Genomic DNA, 24,071 nt, shown 5'->3' with positions numbered 1-24,071 from the left:
AAAGAAAATGCCTGGACAACCCCACCAGTGTTGCCCAATACGGATGCTTCAGACGATTAGCAATAAACCCCTTTTCGAAGAGCGAGAAGACAAAACTTGGGAGAGTGGATCTTTTAGATATGCACACAGCCATATTGTCGATATTTCTTGTAAATATAACGCGCTGTTAACAGTTGTCGTACCGGTCTGATAGATCTCTAACAACGATAAGAACAAAAAAACTACAACAACAACAAGTCTACAAAGGTGACTGTTTTTATAGTCTCAATCTCTCGTTCAGCGAGATTGAAACGAGACTGGAATGTCTATTTAAGCTATAAGGAATAGACATCCTATTTTCTTCATTAACAAACACCAGGCCGGCCCGTTCACAGCCATGAGTGTCTTTCCCTTCCCACCGAGCCACCCTCGGTAAGTCAATCAATTTAATTATCACAATATCTAACCCAACACAAAACAAACCACCATAACAATACCCTTGACGTTAGTGGTTTTGGAGGTCGATGGAAAACTCGACAGATACTACACATTTCTCTTTCATTAGAATTGATTATTTTGCTCTATTTTTTTTGACAGCGTTGTTGTCGCAATTTAGATCAGTTTTTTCTGTCTTTTCCTCTCCCCTCCCCGACCCTTTTTTTTATATTCAGATTTTTTTTTATTTTTATCGTTAGCTGTTTCTATTGTTTTGTAAATTGTGTGTGTGTGTGTGTGTGTGTGTGTGTGTGTGTGTGTGTGTGTGTGTAGGTGTGCGCGCGCCTGACTTTCAATCCAACTTCAGGCTTCGTTAGGTCCCGCAGGCTGCGACAAGCGAATTGCAACAATGAGCAGAGGGTTTGCATTCCGAAAACTTAATTAGCCGAGAGACACATTTGACCTAGCAAGGGAACACAACAATAATAATTAAAAAAAAAAAAAGACGCACATTCAAGGTCGTTCGTTTTTATTGTGTTGAGTTGCAGAATGCGAACTGAAAAAGTCCCATATTTAGCAGAGATATCACTCTCTTAAGAATTGGGGTAATTTGAATGACGGAGAAGGTACAAACGGATTTTAAATGCAAGCGTTATCTTGTTATAAAAGTAAAACATAATACCTACCTAAAAAATTCAAACCTCACATACATACGGACTGATATATATATTAAACATACATACATACATACATACACATATATATATACACACATATATTGTTTTTAAAATATATATTTTTAAAATATTTAGATACAGATATATCTGCACCTTAATGTTGTATATATATATATACACATATTATATATATATATATATATATATATATATACATACATACATATAATATATTTATACATACATATATATGTATACATATATATACATACATATATGTATGCATACATATATGTACACATAAGCATTATGAGGAAATCTGACGTTCTGAAGGCTTCTTCAATTTGAATTTGGTACAAAACATCGTCGACCATGACTCCAAGCTCTGCGTACCGTATGCGTTGGATTTGTTTATTTATTTTTTCTAATTTATTCATGTTTAAATAAATTTAATTGTTCTCATCATCACCATGATCAGGATTATGGATGAAATCAGCCGTTTTAAACGCTCTTTCAATTTGAACTTCATTTGCTCCTTAACTTTAAAAAAAAAAAGTCTGAGATGCATCATCATAATCTTCGTCATCGTGAATGTGGTTAACAAACTTTTATTAAAAAAAAAAAAACGAGATTTTTTTTTAAATGCAAGCCTAGTGAATTCTACTTCGTTGAATATAATTGTTTATTTATCTGCTTTTAAATAACCCGTGAGATGCTCATCATCGTCGTCGTCATAAGCAACAACGTGAGTGGTGTAAACAAAGGGACAACAAGAACAAAAGAAAAGAAAACACATGCAAAAGACACATTATACATACACATGCATACATACATGCATATATACATATATGTGCATATATGTATATATATATATGCATACATACATACATACATACACATGCATACATACATGCATATATACATATATGTGCATATATGTATATATATATATATATATATATATATATGCATACATACATACATATATGTGCATATGTACAGGGTGCCCACAAAGTCTGGCTGCATAATCTACACGTTTGGCCACAAAGTCTGACTACATAATGTAGCCAGATTTTGTGGACATCCTGTATCTGTATACATACATATAAATACATATATACACATATACACACACATATATATACATAGTCGATGTCGAAACATCGTTAATTCACTACGCGCTCAGCATCAGTCGAATAGCGTAATAGAAAAAGCTTTGATTGTCATTGGGGCGGTCGGATTTCGATCCTGGTTGGAGGTTGTTGCCTGTCTAGCCGCACCGATATGATTCAGCGATGACTATATATATATATATATATATATATATATATATATAAATATATATTATTTTTATAAACAGTTATCTACGGACACGCGTGTTTCGGAGCGATACTCCTCTTCAGCATAGCTTGACAGTTGTAAGAACCTTGGACCTTATGCATTTCAGTCTAGCGCCCTAATACATTACGCTATGATGCCATAGACGATTTAATGCTTTGTTTTTATCGTTCATCTGTTTACGTGGTTTTGTTGTTGATTTTTTTAAACGATATTAACGTTAACGTCTCCGCCTCGGAGACCGGTGTTTTCCTTAGAAAGTCGCCCATTTTTTATTTGGACGTATTCTTAAAAAAATTATTTATTATTTTTAAAAACAGTAATATATATATATATATATATATATATATATATATATATATATATATATACATACATATATATATATATATTACTGTTTTTAAAAATAATAAATAAATTATATATATATATATGTATATGTGTATATATGTATATGTGTATATATATATATATGTATAATAAATAAATTATATATATATATGTATATGTGTATATATGTATATGTGTATATATATGTATATGTATATATATATGTATATGTATATATATGTATATATACATATATATGTATATGTATATATATCTAGTGTTTCCTTTTCAGATTAAATATGTTTTTAACTCATTTCAAAGTGTTTTTTAACATGTTTTATTAACAGTTTGCTCGTATATGTATATGTACATATATATGTATATATATATATGCATATATATGTATGCATATATATGTACGTATATTTATATGCATGTATATATATGTACGTATATATATATATATGTATGTATATATATGTACGTATATATATATGTATGCATATATATGTACGTATATTTATATGTATGTATATATATGTACGTATATATATATATATATATATATATATATATATATATATATATATATATATATACTAGTAGGGAAATCCGACGTTGGAACGGGTTGAATGAGTGTCACCGGATATTTTATTTTCATCAAAATCGGTGAAATCGCCCATTTTTAAATCAAATCGATTTCTTGTCTTTGTAGTTGAGAACTATAGCGATGCACCGGGATGAAGCTTCACATAGTCTTGCAGGGGCTTTGTCCATTATTTATTTTTATCTACATTGCAATGTAGAGGACCTAATGTAGATTTTATGAAATTATTTTTTTATATAATGACTTGGACTCTTCTAGCCGTACTGAAGACCTGTTACACAGCGAAACTTTCTTCCTCGATATGACACCACACACACACACAAACACACATAAATTAATAGAGAGAGAGGGAGAGAAAGAGAGAAATGAATACCGCGTGATGATTATTAGCATAAAATAATATACTATCAGAGAAACCCGACGTTGCCCGGAATTGAATGAGGATAAACGATTGTTTCACACACTCATATTTTATTGGCATCAAAAACGGTGAAATGACCCATTTTTCAATCATATCGAATTATTGCCTGGTCTTGTTGGCAACCCACTGTGGGCACAGACATGAAGAATCACATGCCTCGCGGCATTGACTTAGTCCACAATGCATTGTAGTTCACATTGCACTGTAGAAAATCTACTGTCGATTTTATGAAATTATTTTTCTTTTCTTTGAACTAAAGTTTAAAATGCAAAATTCAAGTATCATGTTTCAATCGTGCTCGATTGATTGTCTCCTGTTGTTGGAGAAGGAAAGCGATGCACCGGGATGAAGCTTCAGACATGTCTTGCAGTTACTTAATCCTCAATACATTATAGTCTACAGTGCACTTATAGAGAAGTTAATGTTGATTTTAAAGATTTATTCGAACGGGCTCATTACATATCAAAGAAACAACTGTTAATTACATATGCCGTGTCTTTCTGCTTGTGCTGTAATAAAACTTCTCAAAAACATTTCTGATGTTAGGCTATGTACGGCGTTAACTTAAATCAAAATCGCATGTTCTTCATCGGATTTTTCGGTTATCGATTATCGATACTTATCGATTATGTTCCAATAAAAAAAGGCCTTGAACGGCGACTGGATATATAAAGAACATTCACGTGAAATTTCATAAAAATCGGCCTAGTCGTACTGGAGTTCACAGGGAATGAACTAACCTAACACACACGCGCGCGCGCACCCCCACCCACACACAAAGTTAATTTTATTTAATAGTAAGGATTTGTCAACATTGAAAACAAGTGATGTTTGTTGTTATTTAGCCATTACATATAACTTCTTTTTCAGCCAAGATTTATATATATGCGTGTGTGTGTGTGTGCACGCGCGTGTGTGCGCGCAAGTATATATATATATATATATATATATATATATATATATATATATATATATATATTACATTGGACAATTGCTGCTTGATGTTTGCAAACGACATTCAACAGATGTGAAGCATTAGTGCGTGTCTATACTCATTTTTCACAATCGCTAATTTATCGTTAACCAAAGTACTTATTTGAGTTAATGGTGGAATAGCACATTTTAATAACAGACCATATGTTACTGCGACGCAATCAGCAGATCGCAACTCAGTTAAAAAACGGTCAACGAATTTATTAATTGGGTTAGTTCATTAGCAGGTTTCAGGAAAACAACAATGTTTGCTCATTGCTCGCTTTTTCATATATATTTGATATATATATATATATATATATATATATATATATATATATATATATATATATATATATATATATGCATAGATCATCGTATAACGATTATATCACAGTCTGACTGACGTAAAGAACATTTAAAATAAAAATGTTTAAATTCAGCGTTATTTCACGCGATTAATGGTAGCCGAATGGATACGGTCTTTGCTAATCGAGCCAGAAATGTCTCGTGTTGCCGAGTTCGAATCATTCGACTGGTATTAATCGTGACACCCTACACTGAAGATTCCCGAAAGGACGAAACCCTAGTGTCTGTAGGTATTTAATCATTATAGTAAAAAAAAATTATTATATATATATATATATATATATATATATATATATATATATATATACTAGCATTGGGGGCCCGGCGTTGCCCGGGTGTTTGGGGGTGTATACTGAGCAAAAAAAAAAACGGTTAATTTTTTAAAACTTTGAACCTATTCTGACCCCTTAACATTTATTATCTTGGGCTAAAATCAAGTTATTTTTTAGATCCATGTCCAAGGAACTTATATCTAAAATTCCAAGTGTTTAGACCCAAAATTATCGGAGGTGTTTGTTAGAGTTCTCAAAGGTCAAATCGTTGAACTTTGACCCCTTAACCGCGAAATCTCTGACCGAAACTGATCATGTAGATTTTTCCAAATTTCAGTACCCTGTATATCAAATTTCGAGTGTGTAGACTTAAAATTGACAGAACTATTGCGTAGGGAAATGTACACAGACACACAGACATACACGTTCACTTTATATATATATATATATATTATATATATATATTATATATACATATATATATATCGTCTCTTTATTATACAAACATTGTTGATTACATATGTGCATTCATGTGTCAGTGGAATCCTAATCAGACCAACAAAGAAGGAGCGATTTGGTCTAATGATGTGGTGTCCTTTTATTAGGATTCCACTGAAACATGTTGAGCTTGGCTAGAACCAGATGGGTGACCATTTGAGAATTCTAGACGCTGTATGTGCTCTTCGGTTATATCAGCCTTGTTTCCAGTCGCCCTGAACCTCCACTTTCCACGGCATTTAACAACGTAGACTCTTGCCACAAAAATTCCATGCGCAGACACCCTTGCTGTTGGTATCCATAGTCTGTTAAAACTAATGGTAGCTTCCATGTGTGTATGTGTGTGTGTGTGTGTGTGTGTGTGTGTGTGTGTGTGTGTGTGTGTGTGTGTGTTGTCCTGACTTTATTTAACAATATATGTGCTAGGTATGTATCCCTCATAATATCATCGTACTTGTTTCAAATCGCAAGCTCAATGAAGTTATATTTCCAATCTTAGGGCATATATACAGATTGGATGCACATATATATATATATATATATATATATATATATATATATATATATATATATATATATATATACTAGCATGGGTGCCCGGCGTTGCCCGGGTGTTTTGAGGTGTGTGTTGAGCAAAAAACAAAATAGAAAGTGGTAGTAGGAAGGTAGGCTCGAACCCGTACCGCGAAGGAGGAAAAGAATGTGAAAATAACGTGACGTAGTTGCTGCTACGATCACCGCCAAACGGGAAGTGACGTGGGTTTAAATTAAGGCTAGACATTAAATCATCGGGGGTGTTTGGTAGAGTTCTCAAAGGTAAAATCGTTGAACTTTGACCCCTTAACAGCCATATTTCTGTGCGACAACGGATTACTAAGATCTTCCCAAATCTCAGTACCCTGTATATCAAATTTCGCGTCTGTAGACTGAAAATTGAGGGAGTTATTTCGTTAGAAAATGTACACACACACACACACACACACACACACACACACATACACACACACACTCACACACGCACACAGACACAACTATATATTCAACTTTCCACTGAGACGTAAATGGCTACTCTGATTCGGGGCCATATTCATAGAAAATATTCTAAGAGTTACATTGTAATAAGTGGATTATTATTGCGAGATTCATTTTGACATAATCTTTGGTTAATCCACTTAGCAATTACGTTCTGCATGCATTGCCACACTTTCATATTCATAGAACAACAATGTTTCGATACATATCTTGCGAAAAATCAAGCATTAATGCATTTTGCATTCATGCTCGTGAACTAATTCGTAATTATGGTGGTCGTTTCGAAAGTAATACGTATTTTTTTTACTCAGAAAACCAAAATATTGGAAAGCTATGGAAACGAGAGTGGTATCATTGAATAAGAAGCGACGTTTTGTCTAATGGAATCTATTTTTCTACACTGTCACCACTAATCTCGATGCACTTTCGCCAGCTTCTTTTGCTGTCTCGATCGTAAATGTCCGGATCGCGCTTTATCACGCACATCTCCGTCGCCACTCTTAAATCCACGAACTCATCTCCTGACTTTGATGCTTCAGCATGGTGTTTGTTCACATTGCATTTACATGTATTGTTATCATTGGTGGCAACCAGCCCTTAGTAAATATATCATCCGTTGCTCTAGTTTGCTCAGCTGGAAAAAGGATGATTTTTGCAAATCCAAATTTCTCAATTTGGGGAAGACTAAACCTTCGGTATCATTTTATTTGCGGCATTTTAAAACATTATACAATTAGTTTATCATATTGCAATGTTGACTCGCTTTAAGATACTATTAAAGTACTATTAAAGAACGGGATAAGTTATTTGAGGAATATATGTGTGTAAGTTTAAGGAACCGTGTGAAGGCAGTATCTTGAGAAAGAAAAGGGCACAAAATGAAAGCATTTTCTATTATGTAAATGTGTTATAGATAATTAACATTGTTAAAAGTTATCATCGATTTATCTGTCTATCTATTTATCTATCTATTCAATGATATTCTTAAAATAGTTTATATTGGGAGTTATTTATTTGTTATAGAATAAAGTGTTGCAATGGGTTTTAGCTGAATATGTTTCCATAAATTAGCTAGGTTAAATATAAATAACATAACCTTGAACAAGTGTACGTGACAGAGGAAGTTACGTTAAGGAGACGTGTCTTTTAATTGATTACGTCACCGGAACTTAGGTCGTGAGGTCGGGAAGTTTAGAGTCGTAGAGTTGGAGTTTGATCACGAGAGTGAACAGACATGAGAGTTGGAGTTTAGTCACGCAAGTGAAATAGACGTACTTGAAGCCAGGAAGCGAGGCTGTGAAGAACAATCATGTAGAGACGAAATTCAGCCTCTTGTGAAAACCATTTGAGACAACTGAAATAAATTAATATTTTTAAAATATAAAGTGCTGTTCTGTGGTTTCACAAAAGAAGTAAGAACAGATGTCTCAATTGGTTATGATGTTGGCCATTTCATGTTTCATCACGGAGCTCAGCTGTGAAGATAGAAAAACTCTTGAAGAAAAAAGGTGTGGAGCATATATTATTCTTCTTATAAAGACTGATACCTTGTGTAAATATTACCTGTAATATATAGCCGTGTGATAACTCTCAATACAATATAACTGTTTTGCCATGTTGGCACCTCTCATAATATAACACATGTTCTTATAGCAAATAAATTCTCATGATTTTCAATAAACTAATTGGTCATATATGCTTCAATATCTGCCTCAAAATATTGTTTTTCATCCGCATCTTTTATGTATAGTCATAAAGCAAAGTTTACATTCATGGTGTTAAAGTCCAGCAAGACCTTACCGTTCTGAACTTTTTAGATGAGGGCTGATTGTTTATATTACTTGTAGTGATCGGACTATTGCTTTCATCTTGAGTGTTATTAGTAGTGTTTGGACGATTAATCCGAATCGGAATCGGAATCAGAATCGGAAAATCGGAAGATTTGGGGATATCGGAATCGGAAAAATTCATGCCTATTTTCCGATCTCAAAACGATTCTTTTAATTGTCTGTTTCTATTTGACTTTGTTTAAAGTAAAATCTTCCATTGCTGGTAATAATGATAAAAATAATAAAATTTATTGATTTTAAAATACCAGTAAAGCTACAATCGATAGATCATCTTCCACAAGTGTATTTTGACGTTCAGAAAAATATGTGCACATTAAACATGTGTTTTTACGAAAATCGGGGAAAATAACAATTTGCTAGTTAAATAATTAGAGATTTATAAGGAATTGGAATCAGAAACGGTAATTATATCGGAATTGGGTATTTAGCGCGGAATCGGTAAATCGGTATCGGAATCAGGACAAATATTGGAATCGTCCCCTCATTAGTTATTAGTGCAACGTTTTAGTCGGATTTTCCTTCGATCGTCATCAGGAATGTCGGTTATTGTTTGGAAGAGAAAGAAGAAAAGTTACTGGCTCCGTAGATATTTTCGTATTACTGTGAGTCAGTCTTCACTTTTTATCCACTGTTTCGAATCAATGACCAAAAAGGTGAGACTGACTCACGGAAATACGAAAATATCTACGGAGCCAGTAACTTTTCTCTTTTCTTTCTTTATTATAAACCTTACCGTGTTTGTATAAAGTGCTCAATCTATCTATCTCTCTATCTCACTATCTCTCTATGTATGTATGTATGTATGTATGTATGTATGTATCTATCTATCTATCTATCTATCTATCTATCTATCTATCTATCTATAAAAGTGAGGATTTTTTTCTCGCTCTGACATTAATATTATATTAATTTAGTTGCTTTCTCACAAGAGCAATATGTCAGACAAGGTCTTTTTAATGTTCAGAAAAACCAGCTCCCCCAAAAAAGGCACTCTGGTAGTAAGCAAAAATAAAAATTGCTTTAGTATAGAAGGGTTTTCCCGACATTGACTAAGGATAGATTAAATTAGGCGTAGCATCAGAACAGATACCACACTTGAATCTTAGCCCGAAAGTCATACCCTACTTTTTCTATTCATATTTTTTTTGCTTCACTACGGAGCAAAATGTGACATAAGGTCGTTTATAACGTGGGGGAAAAAACAAAACAAAGGAAAAAAAAAGAACTCTCGAAGTAGGCAACAAATATTGCCTTAGTATCGAAACCTTCCCCTGCATTAACTAGGAACGAATTAGCCTCAGAATAGCTACTACAATTTGATTAAACTATACTCTATCATTGGTATGCGATAGATTTCATAAATGCTTACTAATTTGCATATTTATTTGAAAAACGAACGGTATTTAATTAATTATACATTTTTTGGTTTTCTTATTAGACAATTGGTTTCATTTCCCTATTGAGCTGAATTCGATTTATACATAGTTTCTGCATTCTGTATAATCGCGTAAAATTTAAGATTAGCACGTTCCAGCACACACACACACACACACACACACACACACACACACACACACACACACACACACACACACACACACACACACACACACATATATATATAAATGTTTTTTTTACAATTTTTGAAAACATATGTTCTTTTATTTCCCTATAAGGGTATATGTTACAGATCCGTTTCGTAAGCAATTTTCAACAAACAGTAACAGAATGTATTTTAGAATGTAGCAAACTTTTCACACAATTTCATAGAGAAAATAAACCGTTTGTCTCCATAGAATTGTCTGAAGAGTTCTCTCTCTCTCTCTCTCTCTCTCTCTCTCTATATATATATATATATATATATATATATATATATATATATATATATATAAATTACAATTAAATTTATCAAAATTATCCAAGATGGTAAAAATAAAGTATAATATAAATATTAAAGAATTAAGATTTATAAAGTTATCTCAGCCAGATATAAAAGCTCGATAAAACCAAACAGGAGATAGAGCTTATAATACGAGCAAACAGTTAATAAAACATGTTAAAAAACACTTTGAAAAAGAGTTTAAAAAATATTTAATCTGAAAAGGAGTCACTTAATATCAAGTGTCTCATTTTCAGATTAAATATGTTTTTAACTCATTTCAAAGTGTTTTTTAACATGTTTTATTAACTGTTTGCTCGTATATATATATATATATATATATATATATATGCATGTTCATAACTTACTACCGAGCTCTACGTATGTATCGAGCACTGTTGAAGTAAATACTGAAGAATTACGCATAAAATTATATCGTTGTATATTAATTTATGTGATTAAATATAATACTTATATATATACATGAGAGTGTGTGTGTGTGTGTGTGTGTGTGTGTGTGTGTGTACTCGTAGCCAAATTAAATATTAAAATGCTCATATCTTTGGTTCTATGTGACGAAACTACATAATAATTTGCAGGCTATTCTATGGATAAAATTTTATGACAATTGGTAAAAAAAGGTATATTTTCAAACCAATAAAATGTAACCAGATTTACGAACATTTGTATATATTGTATCCTGGCAGGCCAGCTTCAGTTTTGCAGTTTGGGGATGAATTTAGCTTGTTTATTTATTTATTTATTTATTTATTTTTTGCTCGGTTGTCTCTCATGTGGCATTCCCAGGCTACTAATATTTGTCCTGACAAGCAAGTTTCAGTTTTGCTACTTTATGAATTTTGCTTAGTTTTTTTTTTTGCTTGGTTGTCTCCCTGTGCCTTTGCCATATATATATATATATATATATATATATATATATATATATATATATATATATATATATATGTTTGTGTGTGTGTGTGTGTGTGTGTGTGTTTCAATTACCGAATCGTATCAACGATCCGATAATTTCATCAGGCTTTACAGACTTTTTTCTGTAAAGTCTGCTGAAATTATCGGATCCTTGACACGATACGGTAATTGAAAAATGTGTCACTAAACAGATAAAATGCTAATAAAATATGTATATATTTGCTGTGCAATAGTATTGAACACTCTCTTCAAGTTTTCACTAATTACCATTTTGGCGATATATCTATATATATATATATATATATATATATATATATATATATATATATATATACAGAAAGGTGACCTTGTCAATGTGGTGTTTGCGAAAATCTCTACTCTTGATATATATATATATATATATATATATATATATATATATATATATATCAAGGTGACTTGTCAGTGAAAATGTCTACTAAACTCCTCTTTGAATATATGGGCTACAGAGTTTACATTTGGTTTGGGTATTGGAAACTGAAGCACACTTTAGATTTAGATTTTAGCCGGCAAAAATTGCTGCTAAGGAGTCAAATTTAACATCAAAATTGTTTACTTTGGCAGTGGGCGTCGACTATACTTGTTTCCATGCACAATCATTGAGGAAACAACTTAATTGTTGAGTTATTTATATGCGTATGGGCGTGACTCAGGGGCTAAGAAATGTGCCTGAAGAGTTGTATGTTTTGGTTTCGATTCTAGCTAGTAGCATCTAAGTAATATTTTTTTCTTTTGATATCCCTACTATATAGAAGGTAATATATAATAATTGAGAGAGATTGGGCTCTATAATAATAAATACGTAATCTGCATGAATTAAAATATTATATTTAAGCGTATCTTACGATCGGGCAACGCAGAGCGGCTTGCTAGAAATAAAATAAAGCTGCATATTGGGTGAAAATCGAAACTCCTAATAAATTCCCTTAGCATACAAAGAAGAGAGTAAAAAAAAAAAGAAATCCTACTATTCGTGTGATTTTGCTTGTTTATGGCATCCATTTTTTTTTCTTTTTTTTCTTATTGAAAACAAATTGGTATTTTACCTGTGTATGTGAGAACTCGGGATCCACATGTTTCCGATGAGTGGCCGTAATAGATCCGACTGGATTTGAACCCGGCCAGCCGATTCCATAGTCCAAGACGGGAACCATTAAGCCATCATCCCTGAAGAAAGAAGAGGAATGAGTAAAGGGGGGAAAGTGAGACGAGGCGAAATAAAGACGAGATTATCTCACATCATTTTATGAAAAGCTTTAATTCGTTTTAAAATAATGGAGGCACTCATCTTATGAAGCAACTGTCAGCCATTTTAATTAATAATCTCTTGTGTCCGCTAGGTGTCAGTCCGATAGCTTTTGATTAAAAAAAGCGGGACGAGGAAGAACTCATTGAAGGGATAATGAAGACTATTTCTCTTTTTGTTTCGTAATAATTAAAATAAAATTGAAAAAAATGGAAGAATTAAAGAAATGTAAAGAGACAAAATGGTTGTAGGAAATAAAATTCGATGAATTTGAAAACTGAAATGAAATCTAGAAATCCCTAAAAATAGGATGAAAATAAAATTTTAAATCCTCCCCACAAAAAAAATACAATGAAAATGAAGTTTTCATTTGTTTTTATTTTTATAGCGTTTTTTGCTTCTTCTTCTTCTCTTCTACGCAGAATCTGTCAGCCTGTTGGACACCCACAACTAAGTGAAAAATAGAACATTTACATGCGTACATATATCCAGAAATTGGTCAGTTCATTCGTTAGCCTTGATATAAAAAATATATATTGTCAATAAATATAAACAAATTTTTATTCATACATTTTATATACATACATTTTAAGGACTAACAATCAATAAAAAAAAAAACTCAAATCCTCCATCAATCACCGCCAAACAGTACTCCAGTCTTATCCCCAAACATCTCCATCGACAACGCTAGACTGGAAAATGTGGACCACTTCCCATACCTAGGCAGCATCCTATCATCAAAAGCCAACATAGATGATGAAATACAACACCGTCTCAGCTGTGCCAGTGGGGCTTTCTCCAGGCTAAAGAAGAGAGTATTTGAGAACCGTGACCTTCTGGCAAAGACCAAAATCATGGTATACAAAGCTGTCTTGCTGTCCACTCTTCTCTATGGATCGGAGACCTGGACCACATACGGAAGGCACGTAAAAACCCTGGAGACGTACCACCAGATATGCCTCCAAAAAATCCTCAGAATCAGTTGGAACGACCGACGCACCAACATCAGCGTCCTGAGTGAGGCTGACATTCCTACTATCACCGCTATTGTTGCTCAACGCCAGCTCAGATGGACTGGTCATGCTGTCCGAATGCCGGATCTCCGCCTCCCAAAACAGATTTTCTACTCTCAGCTTGTTGAAGGAAAGTGTGCCCAGGGTAGTCAAAAGATGAGGTATAAGGACAACATCAAAGTAAATTTAAAGCGGTTTAACATGGACCTTGAAACATGGGAGGACGTGGCTGGGAGCAGGTTGTAATGGAGGAGCGCTGTCCACAAAGGTGCTGCGCTTTATAGCAGTGACCTAAATCAAGCTGCTGAGGATAAGCGCAAGCACAGAAAGGACAGATTATCAACCAGACACACCCAACCCCACCCCACCACCACTACATTTATCTGCCCAAATTGCACAAGAAAAATTGGGTCTAGGATTGGGCTCTATGCTCACCTGAGGACCCACAGAAGCCACAACGGAGGACAGTCTTACTCGGACACGAGTGGCCGCCGATGATGATGATGATGATGATATATATATATGTATATATATATATGTATATATATATATATATTCTCTTCATAAGTTTTGGTTTCGGTTTCGTTCAAGCTGATGCACCCAAGTTATATGGATATATATATATATATATATATATATATATATATATATATATATATATATATATATATTTGAAATCGCAACTTTATGATAAATGAAAATTGATAGAACATTAACTCTATAATAATATATACGTAATCTGCAAGAATTAAAATATTATATTTAAGCGTACTTTATGACCGGGCTACGCCGGGCATCCTTACTAGCTTGGATAGATATTTTTGCCGTTTTAACAAAAGAGCTACAATCACATCACAGCGTCTCCATTTACACCGAACATCTAAAAAATATCGATATCTAAATATTACATTGCCCTGTGGAATTTCCACAGGTACCGCTAGTCAGATATTATTAGATTAAGCCATATCTTGTTTGATTATAACAATTTAATCTGCATACGTGATACACATACGTTCACTTTTGTTGTATGTGTAACGCCGCCCAGGAACCAACAAGCAAAGTGGACAAAGAATAGAAAAAAAGCTTCAACTTGCATTTTTTGTTGTTATTGTTGTACAATATTTATTTCCTCATTCTCTCATTATCGCTGTGATGTTCCCCACCTGATCGTCTTCTCGAAAGTCATCCACGCCGTGATCTCCAACTTCTTCCTGTTGTTAACGTGATCTCCTTTTCAAGTTTCCATACAGGCAACATCATTTCGCATACATTTGCATATGCGCGTCCGTGCTATGTTACACATTGAATATTGCCCGGGTAACACCAGATAATCCGGATAGTAAAAGGATTTGGGTCTACTATCTTGCGGTACTTGCAGACTTTAATGATTTTCTTTTATATTTATGCAAATAATTAAATTATTCTCGCCCTGATTTATTCTGCGCAAAACACTTTTTATTATGACTTTTATTGTCGAACACACGCTCCGACATCAATCTAATGGGCTTCTTTTTGAAATACCGCAGTTATTTTGTATATTTGATCATGGCTTTGTGTCGGCATTCGTATATAATCAGTCCCCCCCCCCGACCAGCTGCGATGCCAGTCAGCAAGTCAGCGGAAACCTCTCTGCGCTGGGGAGATAAGCCAGTTTCTTTGGAAGCGGGGTTGAAAGGCGAATGCATTTTAAATGGAAACTTACAAATTCTGCCTTTTCAGAGACTGATGGGTTTGTTCTGCAAGGAGCGGTTTGTCTGAATCAAACGCGATAGATTCTCACCGATTTCCTATGATGGACATGTCTGTTGAGCAATTTGTTTTATTTAGTGTCGATCTTGATTTGTCAATGCGTAATCTGATTTCACATTATTATTATTATTATTATTATTATTATTATTATTATTATTATTATTATTATTATTATTATTGATGTTTTTTTATGAGCAACAACAAAAAGATTCAGGCAGGAATTACACAGAAAAAAAACTCTAGTATTTGTTATTTATCGGCATCAATTTGCCCATTTATGTTTCGTCACCAATTTACCCGTTAAGCAATGAAATACTGTTTCGTGTGACAGACTAAAAAAAAAAAAAACGGAAAAAGACCCACGTAGAGATAAATGGACGTATCTTAAAATTATATTTTCAAATCACCCGTGACAGACTACTGGGCGGGGCAGATCTCTCAGAAAGGTTAATAGACGCAAAATTCGAAAAAAATCCGATCCTAAACATAGTCTTTCTTTCTTATAAATAAAAAATAATTTTTAACGGCGAATATTTTACGTTACACCGACCAAGGGAGATAATAAAATCTTAGTGAATCATTTCCTCTTAGAAAAACAGACTTATTGCCATCTGGAGATATATCTCATAGTAGAACATTCGACTATAAATCGAGTGATCACCGGTTCAAGCCCAGGTGTAGCTCACCATTTTATTTTAATTTTTTCTTATTAATTAGTTCAATTTACGATAAAAGAAGTACCATTAAAAATCGCCCCAAATCATTTCTTCGTTTGCTTATTTTAAAAATAAACATTAATCAGAAGTGACGTTTCCAGGGCATTCATCGTCAAACCTAAATATCAGCTGACGTCATATTATAAACAAACACAGGCAAAATTTGATGAACGAAAATATCAGTATAATTTTTTATTTTTAAAAAATATGTGTGAATTAGTCCACAGGGTCAATTATTCCTCGTAATTTATAATAATCAATAGCGGATTGATTCTATAATACGTGCATACGCAATCTGCATAAATTAAAATAACATGTTTTAGCGTATTGTATAACCGGGCAACGCCGGGCGTCCAGGAAGTGTTGGTATATAAAAGTGGCTAAGGACACAGACTGAAATCCCTGGTAGGTCAAGTTCGAATCCAGTTCATTCCACAGAAACATTTAAATCAATCCGATAAATGTTCATTCATTGTTGCCGACGAAAACCACTATCATCACTGATGATGATGATGATGATGATGATGATGATGATCTCTCACAACATCAAAGCCAGCCTGATCACCACCATCCGCCGAGTATTGTCGTGGGAAATTTTTTGTGGCAAAAGTTGCGCAATTTACAAACACACCTCTTCTGGGTTTTATTCCAATATCAAGTAGCAATTCAGGACGACTGGAAACAATGCTGAGATAAGCAGAAAACACATACAATCCCTGTTATTCCCAAATGGTTACCCATTCGGCACTGGTCAGGCTGATCGTTGCTTAACTTCGGTGAGCTGACGAGAACAGGTTTGTCAACGTGATTATGTCGTATACCTTGTGTATAACCGCCTAAAAAGAGATATATATTAAGTAAGTGTTAGAAGTGACTAGAGACTTTGAATGCGTCCAATATCTAAAATACTCAAGCCGAGAGTTTAGCTGTAATGCTTAAAATTGAAATAACATTTTGTTGATAAAGCGTGTAGATTGTATGAAGGTATCTACGGAATTGACTTTCGTATTTTATTTCTTTATGAGATTATGATTCTGTATGCCTCCTTAAATAATACAAATTCATATGCTGTTTAGCACTCACTAATTTGGATTCGTCAAGGTGTTTTCTAGAGGGTGGTCGCTAGAAAAGCGGGAAATTTCCCAAACCACGATTTATTTTTACAAAGAATATTTTTTACAAAGTTTTTCAAAGACAAATGTCACATCATACTCATAGATACTCTAAATATCGGTCGTGAACGTCACTGCAGCGTCAAAAAACGATTTATTTTACAACATTCACACGGCACCAATTGAAAGCACATCTTTTAAACTCCTCAGCCTAACGTTCACAGGAAAGATGAGTTAGGACAATTACATTGAGAGCATTGCCAGGACCGCTGCGAAAAAGGTAGGTTCTCTCTACCGTGCTAGAACGCTACTGACCTTTGAAAGTATCCTGTACCTCTATAAGGCCACCATTCGCCCATGTATGGGGTATTGTTGTCATATTTGGGCTGGTGCATCTGCTACTAGTCTCTCACTCCTAGACAAGGTTCAAAAGAGAGTGGCCAACCTAATAGGTCCTGAACTATCATCCAAGCTTCAGCCTCTGTCCTATCGACGCAATGTAGCATCCCTCTGCCTGTTCTACAAGTACTTTAATGGTGCATGTTCCGACGAGCTGCAAGCACTAGTACCCCCTCTACGTAAATACCCCCGACAAACCCGACAACAAGTACAATCCCACCCCTTCACGGTAGAGATCCCTAGATGTAAGAGAGCCTTCTACTCCAGTAGTTTCTTCCCCAGAACCGCTAGATTTTGGAACTCCCTGCCAGGTTCCTGCTTCCCCAACTGTACTGACATGCAGAAGTTTAAGTGTAACGTGAACCGACATCTTGCTGTCCAACTCCCCACCTAGTATTCATGTAGTCTGTGTCTCTAATAGTAGCCCCTACATCAAAGTGGCAATATGCCTTGTTTGGGGTGAAAATGTAATAAAAAAAAAGAAAGAAAATAGCGATCACGCATTTTATTAATGATCTAAGCTGACCTTTAAATTTCCCGCTTTTCTAGCGACCACTCTGTATTTGCTGGTTCTGGATAAGATCCATGAACGTGTCTGTAATTTGATTGACACCCCCACTCTTTTTTCTTCTCTTTGCGCTCTCGCTTATATACACACACACACACACACACACACACACACACACACACACACACACACATAGTCATGATGCTGCTAGTCTCCCTCTTTTCTAAACATATTTCGGCAATGTGTTTTTCAGAAGTGTCCGGTCTATTATCTGCTTCCTTTGTTCCAGCTCGCTTGATTCGTTGGTCTCAGTATCTTCGTCAATTCGCTGGTTTGAAACTTCATTATAATTCATCTACCTATTCCAAAAGTTTCTTTTCAAGAAGTACACAATTTTGGAACTCTTTTACTGCTTACAGGTTTCCTCCTCACAAAGACTAATGCCAATATGCATCTCCTGTCTTTGCAATAATCATCTTTCGTTCTTGTTAGATCCTTTGCTGATGACACTACCATCTATGGTAGCATATCAAAGGCCGTAAACGACCAAGTTCTCTCTGATTCTCTCTCCTCTTATCGTGAGAATGTGGAATAATGGAGAGGGGGTAGCTGATTACTTTTAATGCATCTAAAACCAAGCATCTATCAACGTTCTGGTCCCCCATCTGGTAATGTATGGCTCTCGTCTCGAGGAGGCTCCATGTTTTGACTAGCTTCTGAGCTTGACCATTACTCCTGATCTAAAATGGAATACGTACACCAAATCCATTGGCAAGGTCGCTGGAAAAATGATAGGGATCCAGTAGATGATGCAAATAAGGTCCTTCTATCGATCAACCTGCTGATGCAATTCACTACCAATATAAGACCCAGATGCGTCCAAGAATGGAGTGTTGCTGTCAAATCTGGGCAGGAGCTGCTAGGAAGATCTTATTCTGCCTTGACAGAATAGATTTTGTAATCTAGTTGGAGATGCCCTTTAGTCTTCCTTGCAATCTCTTTCTCACAGGAGAGACGTTGCAAACCTGTCTCCGCTTTATCGTTATTTTCATGGCAAGTGCTCGTCTGAGCTCCAATCTATGCCCCCATGCCAAACATTCACGAGAAAAACTTGTCTAGCTAAAACCACTATCAATAATTCCCCCCCACTCTTTATCTGTGCCTAAACCTAAACGCTGATTCCATGAACAAAGCTTCTTCCCTAGAACTACATGCCTGTGGGACTCTCTTCCGTTTCCCTGCTTTCTATGTTACTACAATATGGCCGTCTCTAAGTTGAATGTAGACAATCCAATTTACCAAATTCACACTTTTAACGATTACTATGATATTGTCCTTTTGATCACTGTACACTCTTTTATCCTTATCCTCGAGTAGCCTATGGGTCTTGATAATTGGTGGTCCCCCTGTAAAAAATGCGTTGTCTGGAGTGAGTTTCATAAAAAATGGACCTGTATTTCTGGATTTAATTCTTTGTAAAGATTTGCCATGATTAACATATGGTACCGTAAGTCCTTTGTTAAGCACCCGACATTATAAGATAAAAGACCAAGAGTAAGTTTCGTAATAGTGAATGTAGATGTAAATTGTAAATTAAATATTTGGGTTTTCATCGATCAATGTCAACCACCTTTATTTTACTTTCTTTTTTTAGGTGTGATTTCCATAAAAAATGAACCCCGATAGGTTTAATCCTTTGCAAAGACATGCCAAAGTCTAAACTATGGTACTCTATGCACTTTTGCTAAACACTCGACATAATAAGATAAAAAAAAATCAAGGGTAAGTGGAGTACTTCAGAGAATAGAGTGGCGAACTCCCCTGCATCCCATTGTAGTAGCTAATTGAAAAGAGAAATAATTTGTGTTGCAGTCAACTAATATATATTTGGGGGTTAATATATATTTACCTTTTTTTTGGGGGGGGGGGTTAATATATTTTTATTTAAAACTTTTATTAAAAAAATTAATTTAACTAATTTGATTATGGAGTAGAGTTGACATCTATTCAATGCAGCCATCTTCAGCCCTAATCACCGCCTGGATACGGGTCCGGAACTGAGAGCATGTCTTTTCCACAAGCGCTGGCGGGAGCTCGGCCAATACTCGGCGGATGGCGGCGATCAGGCTGGCTTTGGCATTGTGGGAGGTCATGTTGTTGATGTTCTGAACGTATGGCCACACGAAGTAGTCCAATGGGTTTCTGTCGGGGAAGGAGGGGGCAGTGAGAGAAGAGTACAAAGTCGTAGCACTCCTTCTGAAGTAAAGCCTGAGTCTCTTTGGATTTGTGGGCCGGCACCGAATTTTGCTGTCACAAAAAGGGTCTGCCAGCGGCCACCTGATTGTACCAGAGAATCACCATGCTCTTCAGCACATCCAGGTATATTTTGGTGTCTACTTTAAAAGCGACTTCGAATATGTTAAGCGCCATCATATGGCCCTCACTTGAAACCGCACAAAGACCATAACCGAGGGTAGCCTGATGCGTTGAGCTGTGCCCTCATCCGTCCAGATTTGCATTTTGAGGATGCTGGCAATAGTCCTGTTTTCATAACTTGGATACGTAGAGAGCATGAGTTGTACAGCGGTGCATCTCCGATCTCGCTCGTTGCACATTGTGTCACTTTTAGGCATGACAAAAGGCTCTTATCGCTCTTGGAAGTTGTACATTACTGGCAAACAAGTAGATGATCTGCAACAAATGAAGAAAACTGATTTTCATCAAAGGGAAATGGAATTATGTCGTCTTTTCTAAGGCGAAAATTTTATCGTTCCACAATATATATATATATATATATACATATATATATATATATATACATATATATATATATACCCCGTGCCAGAATTATAAGCAAATCGATATTTTTGTTCTAACTCCGATAGTTTTCAATGAAAACTCATGAAACTTCGCACGTTATACGGCAACACTAACGCATGCGTAGATATAAACTTTTAATCTGCTCTATACAATAGCGAGCAAACGGCAGCCATTTTGGTGACTTGCAGTTTTTCAGCGTGCCAACAAGATGGAACGTAAAGGTGCTTTAAGTCAAGCTGAGAAGTCTAAAATTGTTCAAAGACTCCATAATAATATTTCCACCTTAGAAAAGAATTACACCGTAATCATCGTACAAAAAAAAATATTGTACTAACCCTCAACTTTGCAACGGACGTTCTAACAAAGGGAAAATTCGTAAGAAATCATATCTGTCACGTCGAAAAATGAGCAAAATCAAGAGAGAAGTTTATCGTAACCCACTTGAAACTAGCAAGTAAGTTTTTGAAAAAGCTGGCGTTCCTGATGTGCCCAAATTAACTCGTTACCGTATCCTGAGAACGATTGCAAAATTTGGAAAGCCAGAAGTCTGCCGTCAATTGAAGCATATCTACAAGAAAAAGAGGATGGAATGGGCAAGAAATCACATGAAGGTGAATTTTCAAACTGTTTTGTTCACCGATGAGTGTCGAGCACCCTTGATGGATGGAGGGATTGATGGTACCATAATGAGGGTCTACGTCTCCAAACGATCAGGCGTCAACAAGGAGATGGTGGTGGGCTGCAATTATTGGCAATGAGCTGGTAGGACCATATAGAGTCGCAGATGGAGTGAAAATTACCGCCAAACTCTAGATTGACTTCATTAAGGAGCACTGGCACAAGAAGAAGAATTCCGTAAAAAGATGGTATTCATGCATGATAATGCACCGTTTAATTCTGCAAGGATAGCCATGTAATATTTGGAGAGAGTTTTTGTCAGACATAGGAAAATAATGCGATGGCCAGCCTGTTCTCCAGATTTAAATCCCATCGAAAACCTGTGGAGCATCTTGAAACAAAATATTTACTCAGGGGGAAGGCAGTACAACTCCAATGATGACCTCTGGAATGCTATTCTCTCTGCTGCCAAAGACATTTCTTCAGATGAAATCGAAAGTGTGACATCTTCAATGGACTAAATGCTTTTTTTTTGTCAATAAAAATGGCAATTATATAAGATATTCATTGTACTATGAAACCATATGGAAGTTGTTTGTTATTGTTGTTCTCAATTTACAAATTCCCAGAATAATCAATGTTTCGATGGTCTTTTAGCGCTTCAACATATTTAAGCAATGGTTTGCATAGAAAGTTGGCACGCTGAAAAAAATGCAACTCACCAAAATGGCTGCCAATTGTTTATTACTGTGCAGATTAGCTTAAAGTTTTGACATATAACGTGCTAAATTTTACAAATGTTCATTGAAAACTATCGAGGTTAGAACAAAAATATCGATGTGCATATAATTCTGGCAGAGGGTGTATATATATATATATATATATATATATATATATATATATATATATATATATATATATATATATAGTCTGCACAGTAATAAACAATATATATATATATATATATGCAATACAATGTATATATATATATATATATATATATATATATATATATATATATCTGCACAGTAATAAACAATTGGAAGCCATTTTGGTGAGTTGCATTTTTTCAGCGTGCCAACTTTCTATGCAAACCATTTATATATATATATACGGCACAATAAGGTTGACACAGCGGTTCTCGCCAGATCATCGAAGTTTAGCAACGTTGATCCTGACAACTACTCGATGGGTAATAAATTGGGAAGGCTAGGCGCCGTATGTACCACGCTGAGTCGTAGAAATTTCCAGGTTGGTGTCTGATGGCGCATTAATTTACTTGGAGAGACGCACCACCAGTCTTCGTTAAGACATGCATGCAGAAGAAGTAATGTAAAAACCTGTGGTCTACCGTATACTCTGTCCTGTGGCAGTCATCTGCACCGACAAAGGTTAGCAGTGATACCAACAAGTGTGGCGGCTTTTGCACAAAGTCTTCACCACTATAAACAAATCATCTCTGTGGATTTTCGAGCAACGTAGTTGCTGTGGTAGAAGCTCATACGTCGAAATCGACGGAAGAGTTCATCACACACACACGCGCGCGCACATATATATGTTTGTGTATGCGCGCGCGTGTGTACTAATGCATTGGAAATCTACCCACGAATTCCGTTTTCTTTCCGCTGGAATTGAAACTTTGCTTTGCGGCAAACATTCTAGCATTACGATTCTTTTTCAAATTTAACTGTATAATACTATTCAAGGTGTGATTAATGAAAAAATATGTTTCGCATCATTCAGAGTTAATCTTTTCGGCCGATTGGCTGTTCTCGTGAGAATACCTTCGCATGCGGACACCAGGAGTGCACTGCCCGCCTATTCAGACGAACAATATGAGAACACATAAATGTTTACCTTGATATTAGTATATGTTTACAGAATTTGAAGAGTTGGACGCAAAACGACAATATGAATGTAATCCGCTCATACAAAGCTCAATCACGCGAGAAGAGTTAACTATATTAGAAAATCTGCGTCGATTAACAGACGCAATACGGAAAAAAATATATTCAGACAGACAAATCAATGTAACTAAAACAGTAGATGTGTGCATGTCTGTGTGTGGGGGGTGTCTTTCTTTCTGTCTATAAATATTTAACCGATAAACTTAAAACTACTGATCAAATAACAAATTAATAGGAAATAGTAATTATACACTAAGGTTGGTTTATAACGAATATAGTTTTCGGCGCTTTAACAGAATTGGGACGAGATTTTCAGAAATCGTAAAACTAAATTTCACATGAAAACAATGGT

The 24,071-nt window shown here is 35.2% G+C and overlaps 1 long non-coding RNA gene across 1 annotated transcript in view; it reads right to left on the bottom strand.

Annotated features, from left to right (window-relative positions):
- Positions 1-24,071, bottom strand: part of LOC145241432 (uncharacterized) — a 52,841-nt gene that overhangs the window by 6,357 nt on the left and 22,413 nt on the right. Inside the window, exon 2 of the long non-coding RNA XR_013862555.1 lies at positions 12,678-12,798. This is a non-coding gene — a long non-coding RNA (uncharacterized LOC145241432). The remainder of the gene's footprint in view (positions 1-12,677; positions 12,799-24,071) is intronic.

Source organism: Euprymna scolopes, chromosome 20 (assembly GCF_053919585.1).
Source record: "Euprymna scolopes isolate OS-2025 chromosome 20, ASM5391958v1, whole genome shotgun sequence".
Lineage (NCBI taxonomy): Eukaryota > Metazoa > Mollusca > Cephalopoda > Sepiida > Sepiolidae > Euprymna > Euprymna scolopes.
The sequence above is the reverse complement of the archived record's forward strand: the minus strand, read 5'-3'. Positions and strand labels throughout refer to the sequence as shown.